Here is a 10,666-nt window from a genome sequence, read left to right as displayed (position 1 = left end):
AGCGCTCCACCTGGCTCGCGCGCTCCCTTTCAGCGCTCCACCTGGCTCGCGCGCTCCCTTCCGGCGCTAAAACCGGAAGTACAGTCTTGCCCCGCCCCTGGCGAAGCAACGACGCCTGCCTGCGCTCCACCAGCTCGGCCGCTCCGCTGAGGAAACATCTCCGTTCCCAGCCGAGCTGGTGGAGCGCAGGCAGGCGTCGTTGCTTCGCCAGGGGCGGGGCAAGACTGTACTTCCGGTTTTAGAGCCGGAAGGGAGCGCGCGAGCCAGGTGGAGCGCTGAAAGGGAGCGCGCGAGCCAGGTGGAGCGCTGAAAGGGAGCGCGCGAGCCAGGTGGAGCGCTGAAAGGGAGCGCGCGCGATCCGGTGCGATCCGGCAGGAACCCACCACTGGTGTGTGCATATATGTGTGTGTGCGCGTGTGTCCGCACGTATATATATGTGTATGTGTGTGTACACAAATACATATACATATACATGTATATATATTTGTTTTCATAGATTTTCACGGGTGTCGGTATGCTGGTCTTGTTGTATTCGGGTCTTTTCCCGTGTAAGATTGAGATTGTCTTGGCAATGTTTCGGCAAGGTCTCGCTCACCATCTTCAGGCTGGGTTTTGGGCTTAAAGTGTGGTCAGAGCTGCCGTCTTTCTATAAATCTTGGTGTGTGTGTGTGGAGTGCTGGCTTTGTTACAGTAAGTGGATTGATTGGATGTATGGCTGCATCATGATTGGTAAATTGGTGCTGATTAGTGCTGGCTGTGTGTCTGTTGTTTTTTTATGTTGCAACGGCCTGGGTGGGGTTGGGGCTTGTTTGTTGACTAGGGCTGGTTTCCAGATGTCTGGTAGGCGGGAGGTATTGTCATGTTTATTCATGTGGGGGTGCTTCTCTATTTCGATAACTTCCATAATTATTCTCTTGCTGAAGTGTTCAGTTTTGGAGATTAACCTGGTTCCTTCAAAATTAATTTCATGTCCTGTAGCTTTAAGGTGCTGGAAAAGGGAGGAAGTTTTTTCTTTTTTTCTTACTGTGTTCTTGTGTTCTGCGATGGTTGCATTTATTCTCCTGTTCGTTTGTCCTAAGTATGTTGCAGGGCAGATTTTGCATGGTATTTCGTAGACTCCTTGGTTTTCTAGCTGGAGCTTGTCTTTGGGGTTTCTTAAGATGTTGGCTATTTTTTGGTCAGTGTTGAAAGCTGTCTTGATATTGTACTTGTGGAGACTTTTGCTGATTTTATCTGTGGTGCCTTTGATGTAAGGGAGGAGGGCGATGCCCTTGTCCTGTTCTGTGTCTCGGTTTTTGGGGGGGGAGTCTCCCTTTGGATTAGGTTACAGTACACTTACTGAAACAAAGCCAGCACTCCCCCCCCTCCCCCCAAGATTTATAGAAAGACGGCAGCTCGAACCAGGCTTTAAGCCCAAAACCCAGCCTGAGGATGGCGAATGACACCTCGCCAAAACATTGCCAAGACAATCTCAATCTTACACGGGAAAAGACCTGAATACAACAAGACCAGCATACCGACACCCGTGAAAATCTATGAAAACAAATATATATACATGTATATGTATATGTATTTGTGTACACACACATACACATATATATATGTGCGGACACACGCGCACACACACATATGCACACACCAGTGGTGGGTTCCTGCCGGATCGCACCGGATCAAACAAATATATATACATGTATATGTATATGTATTTGTGTACACACACATACACATATATATACGTGCGGACACACACACACACACACATACATGCACACACACACATACACACACACACACACACACACACATACAAACACATATTATCTGAAATCAGTATTCTCAAATTAGTAGGGTTGGTCAGTTTAATTTTCTTTATTATTTAGCCAGATCATTTTGCCTATCTCATCTGCATGAACTGGGCTACTACTAGTTAAAACAAATAAGAGCAAAGGGACACGGTGGCTCAGTGGCTAAAATGCTGAGCTTGTCAATCAGAGAGGTCGGCAAGGAGCTCCCATTACTTGTCCCAGCTCCTGCCAACTTAGCAGTTCAAAAGCACATAAAAATGCAAGTAGAAAAATAGGGATTGGTGGGAAGGTAACAGTGTTCCCTATGCCTTCAGGGTTTAGCCATGCCGGCCACATGACCATGGAGATGTCTTCAGACAGTGCTGGCTCTTTGGATTTGAAACAGAGATGAGCACTGCCCCCTAGAGTCGGGAACGACTAGCACATATGTCCGAGGGGAACCTTTACCTTAAAACAGAAGTAAATAAAAACAACTTAAAGCATAGAATGGCAGCCAACAGTAATTGAACATTACACAATCAATATAACCAGAGTGTTTGATACTGTTGTGCCTTAATGTGCAGTGCGAATTTGCCACTTGTGGTTGGATCAACATCAAGCAGACAGTGCATAGCATGTAGTTAAACCCAGTTTCAAACAGCTGTTATCCAACCAGAACTCTTATTCAGGCTTTATTGTCTTCCAAATTAGAAGTCTTGTCATTTCCAATTATAGACAATACAGAAGTTACCTTGCATGATTGTTTGTGGTAAACAAGAGTGCAACTGTTGTTGTCCAATTCACATGAAAGGACTTTTCTTAAATCTGAAAGTGCATGTAAAAATCAAGCTAGGAAAATTACAAGCAAATGCATACAAATAAAAAACCTTACCATCTTTGAAGCTGAGCAGCATATTTGGAAATCCCCACTGGCTGGGGAATTCCAGGAGTTGATGTTCACACATCTTAAAGTTGCCATGGTTCCAAAACAAAGTCTAGAAGACACCTGCCTGTTTAGAAATCACCCTGGGATTTTGGCACAGGAGAGCAAATTGTGTTGTGATTTGTTGCATCGCAATAAAAAGAAACAGGATTTCGGTTTCATTTTCCATCGCATCTAGTCAGCCTGGTCTTAGCAAAGTCCCTCAGAACTCTTTGCTCAGCATGTAGTGATCCTTGTCCATCATGTGAATCACAACGTAACTGGAATTTTGTACACCATCCTGGTGCTCCTGTTTTCTCAGAAATCCGTACAGAGGTCTGTATGTTTGTTTTCTGCAAAGCAAATTAAAAAGTTCTTGCATATGGGGAAATGTTATATAACCACTCAGGTCCGTTTATACCTGCCTTGGACAGGGGTTGGACTGTGTTCTGATCTAAGCTCCCCAAGAGCCTGAAGCAAACTCTTTGTCCCGACAAAACCCCCTTTTATTAATTTGCTGTGAATTCTGCTCATTCACATCCAGCAAAGTCTTTCAAGGGAGGATTTACAGTCACAGACCTTATCTGGTTTGGAGAGCTGCCAGGCTGATCTCTGCAGAACTTGGCAAGGAGTCTTGGAGAGTCACCAACTAATTAAGTGAACTAATGATCTCCTGCAAACTCCACTCCCCTTTCGCTCCTCTTTGATTTCCTCTGGGAGGAGCCGTTCATTGTCTACCTATGGCCTTACTCCCAAGTTGACCCCTGTTCTTTAGCTGTTCCCTTCGTCTGACAATGCTGCACATGTGCACACTGGAAACAGGCTCCAACTGTTCATCCTCCTCACTAAGGTCTGACTTTGAAGGCAGCTGATAACTGGCATATGGCTCTGGCCCCCTCTCTGCCTCCGACACAGAGCCCTCATCAGAGCCTTCTCCAGACTCCAGGACTGGCCCATGTTCCTCCCCAACCTCCTCACTGTCCGAATCTGCTGCCAGCTCCACAACAGACTGAAAGACCTCCGAGATTCCTTTCAGCCCTATTGATGCTATGATTTGTCAGATGTTTAATCAGCAAGAGCACTCCCTGCCGCCTTTCTCCACCTCACGAGAGGTCTGTCCTATCACGCTGGGCAAAGAAAATACTCTTTTGTTGGGCTCTCAGGGTATATTAGACATGAACCAGAGGTCCGGTTCGGCCGAATAGTTGTAACTCTGGAGGACACGTGACTGTACTGGTTCTATGATTGGCAGCGCCATCTTGATTTTCTGTTCTGCACATGCGCAGAACAATCTTCATTTAAAAAATGTAATTTTTATTCTTTTTTTAAAGTTGTGCACATGTGCAGATCGTTTTAAATGAAAATGCGCACACGCGAGCAAAGTGAGCACACTTTTTCTTTTACTACCGAACCAGTAGTAATGGCGGCCGGAGCCCACCCCTGACATGAACCGTAATCAGATAAGCTATTTCTATCTTACGGCATTGGTGATTTAACAACCGGTTCGCCCAGGGTCAGCCCAATCAATTCCAACTTCGCAAGATCTTTTTTTATTTTTATTTTTGCGAGAAGTTGGAATTGATTGATTGAACTAGCAATCGGGATTAAAGTACTGTGATTGATTGATTGATTAAACTTAAACTCAACCCCTCCAAGACGGAGTGGCTGTGGCTACCGGCCTCTCGGTTCAATCAGCTGACTCCATCGCTGGCCATTGGGGGCAACCAACTGGCCCCCGTGGAACGGGCGTGCAACTTGGGCGTCCTCCTAGATGCCCGGCTGTCTATGGATGACCATGTGGCAGCCGTGGCAAGGGGGGCGTTCCACCAGGTTCGCCTGGTGTGCCAATTGCGCCCCCTATTGGACCGGGATGCCGTTCGCACAGTCACTCATGCGCTGGTGACGTCTCGTCTGGATTACTGTAATGCTCTTTACATGGGGCTTCCCTTGAGATGCACCCGAGGACTGCAGTTGGTCCAGAACGCGGCCCTGCGGGCAGTGATGGGGAGTACGAGGTACTCCCATGTGACACCTCTCCTGCGCGAGCTGCACTGGCTCCCTGTAGTCTTTCGGGTGCGTTTCAAGGTGTTGATCACTATCTTTAAAGCGCTCCATGGCATAGACCTAGCTACTTGCGGGATCGTATCCTGCCCCATACATCCCTGCGACCAATTCACTCTCACAGGGAGGGTCTTCTCCGGGTGCCGTCCACCAAGCAATGCCAGAGGGCGGCGCCGAGGGGCAGGGCCTTCTCTGTGATGGGCCCAGCCCTCTGGAATGACCTCCCCCCCGACATTAGGACAGCAACCGATCTCCGCTCCTTCCGCACGAAACTCAAGACCCCTGTTCCAACTAGCCGGCCTGGCCTGAATTATAGCTATCTTCTAATCCCCCTGGATAATATTTTAAATTAAGTTTGACTCTGGGTATTTTAATTGTTTTAATTGCATTTTGCTGTTTTTAATTAATTGATTATTTATTTATTATGTGTTGTACATTGCTTTTTATATCTCCTCCTTGTTATTTATTTGCTGTGTAATAAATTGTACGCCGCCCCGAGTCCCTTGGTGGAGAGGGTGCGGCATATAAATTAGATTAATAAATAAATAAATAAATAAATGCCATCGTGCCATTTTCAACTCCTAGTCACCTCAGATAGTTTCTCCATGATAAAGTTGTGAAGTCTTACTTAATAAAGCGAAAGAGGTAGTCCTTGACTTATGACCACATCTGAGCCCAAAATTTATGTTGCTAAGGGAGACATTTGTTAAGTGAGTTTTGCCCCGTTTTCCGATCTTTCTCGCCACGGTTACGAAGGGAGTCACTGCAGTTGTTAAATTATTAACACGGTTGTTAAGTGAATCGGACTTCCCCATTGACTTTGCTTATCAGAAGGTCGCAAAAGCATGACTCCCCCAGGACATTGCAAATGTCATAAATATGAACCAGTGGCCAAGCATTCAAATTTTGATCATGTGATCATGGAGATGCTGCAACTGTCATGTGAAAAACGGTAATCAGTCATTTTTTCAGTGCCATTAAATGATGTCACTAAATGAAGTGTTGTAAGTCGAGGATAACCTGTATAGTAGAGAGGTTCTCCCAATCTCATACTAGAATCAAATATATGCACAGCATATAATATGCCGTTCTATAATTAAGCTTCCTAGTTACTAGAAATACAGGTTATTCCAGTGGAGTTAGAAAACTAATAGATACTCTAGAGTAGGGGTGTCAAACTCAATTTCATTGAGGGCCACATCAGGGTTGTGTTTGATCTCGGGGGAACGGGGTTGGCGTTTCCAGGGTGGGCATAGCCAGCTCGAGGTCACTCGTGTCGAGGGCGCCTGGGGGTGCCCAACTCTTCCAGTGAAAACGGGCTCCCGAGCTCTTTTTCCAGCTGCAATAGCCTCCTGCAATCCTCTGCCAGTGAAAATGGAGCTGGGAAGCAGCCCTCCCGAGCTCCTTTTTCACTGGCAGAAGCACAGCGGGTCAGTCCTTTGCTGTTTCCAAGGTGGCCCTGTGGGCCAGATCTAAGCAACACCACCACCCCCGGGCCAAATCTGGCCCGCGGGCCTTTAATTTGACACCCCTGCTCTACAGACTATCATTGCATCTTGTAAATGCTATATATCTATTTTTGTGATAAACACGTCTTATAACTTAAATGTTATGACTTCTTATAAGGAGGAGAATGTCAAATGTTTTCACTAGATAAACATCCTTTATGAAGCCAGTGAATAAATCTGGAATTTTGAGAGCCTGTGGACACACTCACAAAATGGCTGCCATTGGGCAGGAGTGCCTATTCAGAAATGGTTGCTATGATAACAGTAGCCAGGTCAGAAAGCAAAGGGTTACGATTCTCTCTGCCACCCTTTCTAGCTCTTGATGATATTCCAACGTCAATTTCCTACTTTTTCCTGACAGGCAGGCACGTTTCCAAACAAAACATGGTTTGCAGCCAACCAACATTTATTTTCCAGGAATGTCTGTTGGCCCAGAAGCACTTCTGTGAATAACAATTATGCTGAACGCTTGTTCTTTGCTTTCTAGCATGCCCACTTCCATCTTTTTTTTTCTAATTAAAAAGATGGTTTTTTTAAAAAAGTGAAAAAATCAAAATAAAGAATTTGAAGGCCACCAAAGGAATAGAAAAACGAGCACCTTAATGTGCTTAAATTGTCACAAGCATCCCACGAGAACTAGTTCATCAATACAGCAGCCACAACACTGAAGCATCTTAATAAAAAAAAATTCTAGTGGATCGAAAGTGAAGAGTATCACGATAAGTCATTAAGCAAATTATAATTTCAAAACTTTACTCCAAGGCAAAGTAGTGAAAGTAGAATGTTATTTGGTCGCTTGGCTGGCAATGCTTTTTCTTAACCAGGACACTTATATTACAGGAGTGTTCTATAATTTTTTTTCAAGATCCTATGTAAGATGATACAGTCTAGAACTTCCATCTAAATTATACCTCTTTTCTACTTTCCTCACCAAACTCTCTTCCCCTCTTTTTCTGCTTTGTTTTTGCATCTCTTCTCATTTTGTTAGTTGAACCTTTTCCTCCCTCCCTCCCTCCATTTCTTTCTCCTTCCTTATCTTCTTCATTATTCCTTACCTACTTTCTCCCTCCACCCTGTTCCTCCCTCCCTCCGTTTCTCCTTCCTTCTTCCTCCCTCCCTCCCTCCCTCCCTCTAACCCTAGCCCTAACCCCTAACCCTCCCTCCCTTTCTCCTTCCTTATCTTCCTTCTCCCTCCTTCTCTTCCTCCCACCCACCCTCCCTTTCTCCTTCCTTATCTTCCTCCTCCATCCCACTCTTCGTCCCTCCCTCCTGCACAGAGATCTTCCTTATTCCTTACTTGCTCACCATCTCTCTCAGTCTTTGCTGAACATTTCAAAAAGTAGTTAGCCTCTTTCCAACTAGAAAATTTGCTTAAACTCCCAGGCCACTTCCTCTAGCTCTGTGATGGCAAACCTATGATACGGGTGCCAGAGGTGGCACACAGAGCCCTCTCTATGAACACGTGCGCCATCACCAGCTGCTCTCTTCTGGTTTCCGGTGCATACATGCATGCCAGCCAGCTGGTCTTCATGCAAAGACCAGTGGCCGGTGCGCATGCGTGTGCTGAAACCCGGAAGAGAGCAGCTGGTAATCAGCTGGTGATTAGCTGGCCAGCACGCATGCATGCAATGAAACCCAGCTGCTGTACACTTGCACATGTGCGTGGCAGCCAGCTGCTCTCTTCTGGGTTCCGGCGCATGCATGCAGCCATGCACGCCCATGCTCCAGTTTTGACCGAAAAGGTTAGCCATCACTGCCCTAGCCAAAGCTCACTTCTCTGCTGCCCCTGTCCCAAGCCCCAGGAGCCACCCGAGAAGAAGCAGCAGCAGGAAATCTGAGAGCAGCAGAAATTCCCAAAGAGAGCTGCCTGCCACCGCACCTTTCTCTTCCAGGAAGGCTTTCCAACTCCCAGCTTCTGCATCTCCGAGACTTTCAGCCCTTTGGCCTTATTGGATAATGTTCTCTCAGCACTTAGAAAACATCACTGTGAGCCAAGAAAATGACTTGGAAAGCTATATTTGCTGTGATCCAGACTTCCCAAATGTCACTTTCAGAACAGTTTCCGTAAACCCAATAATTAGGTACCTCCCATCACTTTCTAGTTATGATACATGGAACATTCAAATCCTCTTCAAAGTACCCATCTGTGCATATATCCAGTTTTATTCATTGCTTTTGTTTTGGGTTTAGCAACAAGAACATATATCAACCACCTGGAAACACTCTGGATTTTGCTAATTTAAAGAAATGATTTCCTTTCTTCTCAGATTTGTGAATCTTGAATAATGAGCATAGCTAGTTTAAGGGCACAAACTACTATGAATCAGGACATCCAGCTGTCTGGAAATAAACTATAATTATAGGCATCGTTGTTCGGTTCAGTCAAAGCTGCTGACTCATGGTGACATTAATAACTAAGAGCATTATCTTAAGAAATTTATTCATATTGGGTAAGGATGAAAAATCTAAATGAAGTTTGGGAAAGATTTGTAAGTATTCGTATCACCTTGGATACATGCCAATTAATGTGAAAATACAAATTGGGGTCATTTCAGTGTAGATCAATAATACTGGGGTTGATTTGGGAATAGGATGTCTTGGATAAACTTACCTGAATAGCTACTCAATTGCCAAAATAAATATAAGTCCATGATTGGACAGTTCTAATAATATCCATCTTGCATTAGCAAAATCATGTAAAAGTAGACCTCAACTTGCAATCATTCAAAGCTACAGTGGCATCTAAAAAGTGACTTATGACCGTGTTTCACATTTATGGCCATTGCAGGAGCCCCATGGTTACATGATCAAAATTTGGATGTTTGTCAGCAGTTCTTCTTTTCTTTCTTCTTATATACCCATCTTAGTGTTTCACATTCTTATTCTCAGGAATCCGCTCCCATTTGGAGTGTTATTTTAACAGAACAGAGTTGGAAGAGATATTGGAGGTCTTGTCCAACCCTCTGCTCAGGCAGGAAACCCTATACACCATTCAAACAAATGGTTGTTCAACCTCTTCTTCAAAATCTCCATTGTTGAATTACCCACAACTTCTGGAGACAAGTCATTCCAGCGATTAATTGTTGTTTACTTTATTTTATGTGTTTTTATCTTGTTATTAGAGGCTGTAAACTATGTAGACTTAGGACTTGTGTATAGAACAATTGTGTACGAAGCAAGCAAGTGAACAAAGACAAATAATGAGCTCTGGGATTTTCCATAATTGTATTGTAAAATAATTTACATAATTCAAGTGCCCTTGTTTGTTTGTTTTCTTCCTTGCTTGCCACTAGGTGGCAGGTTTAATTCACATAAATAAATGTTGTTTCCTATTTATGAAGGCAGAACAAGAAGTAATGGATTGAAACTAATCAGGGAGGAGAGAAGCAACCTAGAAGTAAGGAGAAGCTTCCTAACAGTGAGAAGAATTAACCAGAGGAATAGCTTACCTTCAGAACTTGTGGGTACTCCATCACTGGAGGCTTTTAAGATTAGACAGCCATTTTTTTCCTATTTGAACAGGGCAGTGGTGGGATTCAATTTTTTTTTACTACTGGTTCTGTGGGCGTGCTTTGATGGGCGCGGTGTGGCTTTGTGGGCATGGCTCTGTGGGCATGGCAGGGAAGGATACTGCAAAATCCCCATTCCCTCCCCACCCCATTAACCTGCTTTCCAGCTCCGTTCTCCTGTTCAGGGCAACAAAAGAAGATAGGTGGGAGGCAGCGTGGGTGGGGCCAGCCTATTTGCCGGTTCTCCGAACTACTCAAAATTTCTGTTACTGGTTCTCCAGAACCTGTCAGAACCGGCTGAATACCACATCTGGAGCAGAGGCTAAAAGACCTCCAAGGTCCCTTCCGACTCTGTTATTCTGTTATTCTGTTTTACTGGGTGAAATCTCTGAAAAACCAATAAGCTCCAAGAACAAATTATTGACTAATTCTGTCCTGCATGGATCATACAGAAAAGTTAGAAAGAAAATTATATTTGCATATCAAATTCTTATTAACAGCTTTCCAGATTCTCCTGCGCTCTCTGTACATGACCTTATTTTTAATTATTAAAAATTTAAATAAATTAATTACATTTAAAATTTCAACCCCATAAAAAGAAACAGGCATCCATAGACAGGAACTATAGAAATAGGAATCAACAAAGAAATTACGTATTACAGCAACAACTGTAGAAAGCTACTGAGATGACTTTGAAGAAAGTTTACAGCACCATCACAAAACATCAGCTTAGCCCAGAAAGATAGGACCAGGTGAACAAAAAACTCACCTGGATAGAGGAGAGAGAAATATAAAAAAGCTGTCCAGTTGTCAAGAGTCTCACTAATTCTGATGGATTTCTTTTGCGGTCTGTTTCTGATCTGGTCTTCCTCAAAGGTTTGA

This window comes from Natrix helvetica (assembly GCF_964273705.1).
Source record: "Natrix helvetica genome assembly, chromosome: 4".
Taxonomy (NCBI): Eukaryota; Metazoa; Chordata; class Lepidosauria; order Squamata; family Natricidae; genus Natrix; species Natrix helvetica.
This window is presented reverse-complemented; position numbering follows the sequence as displayed.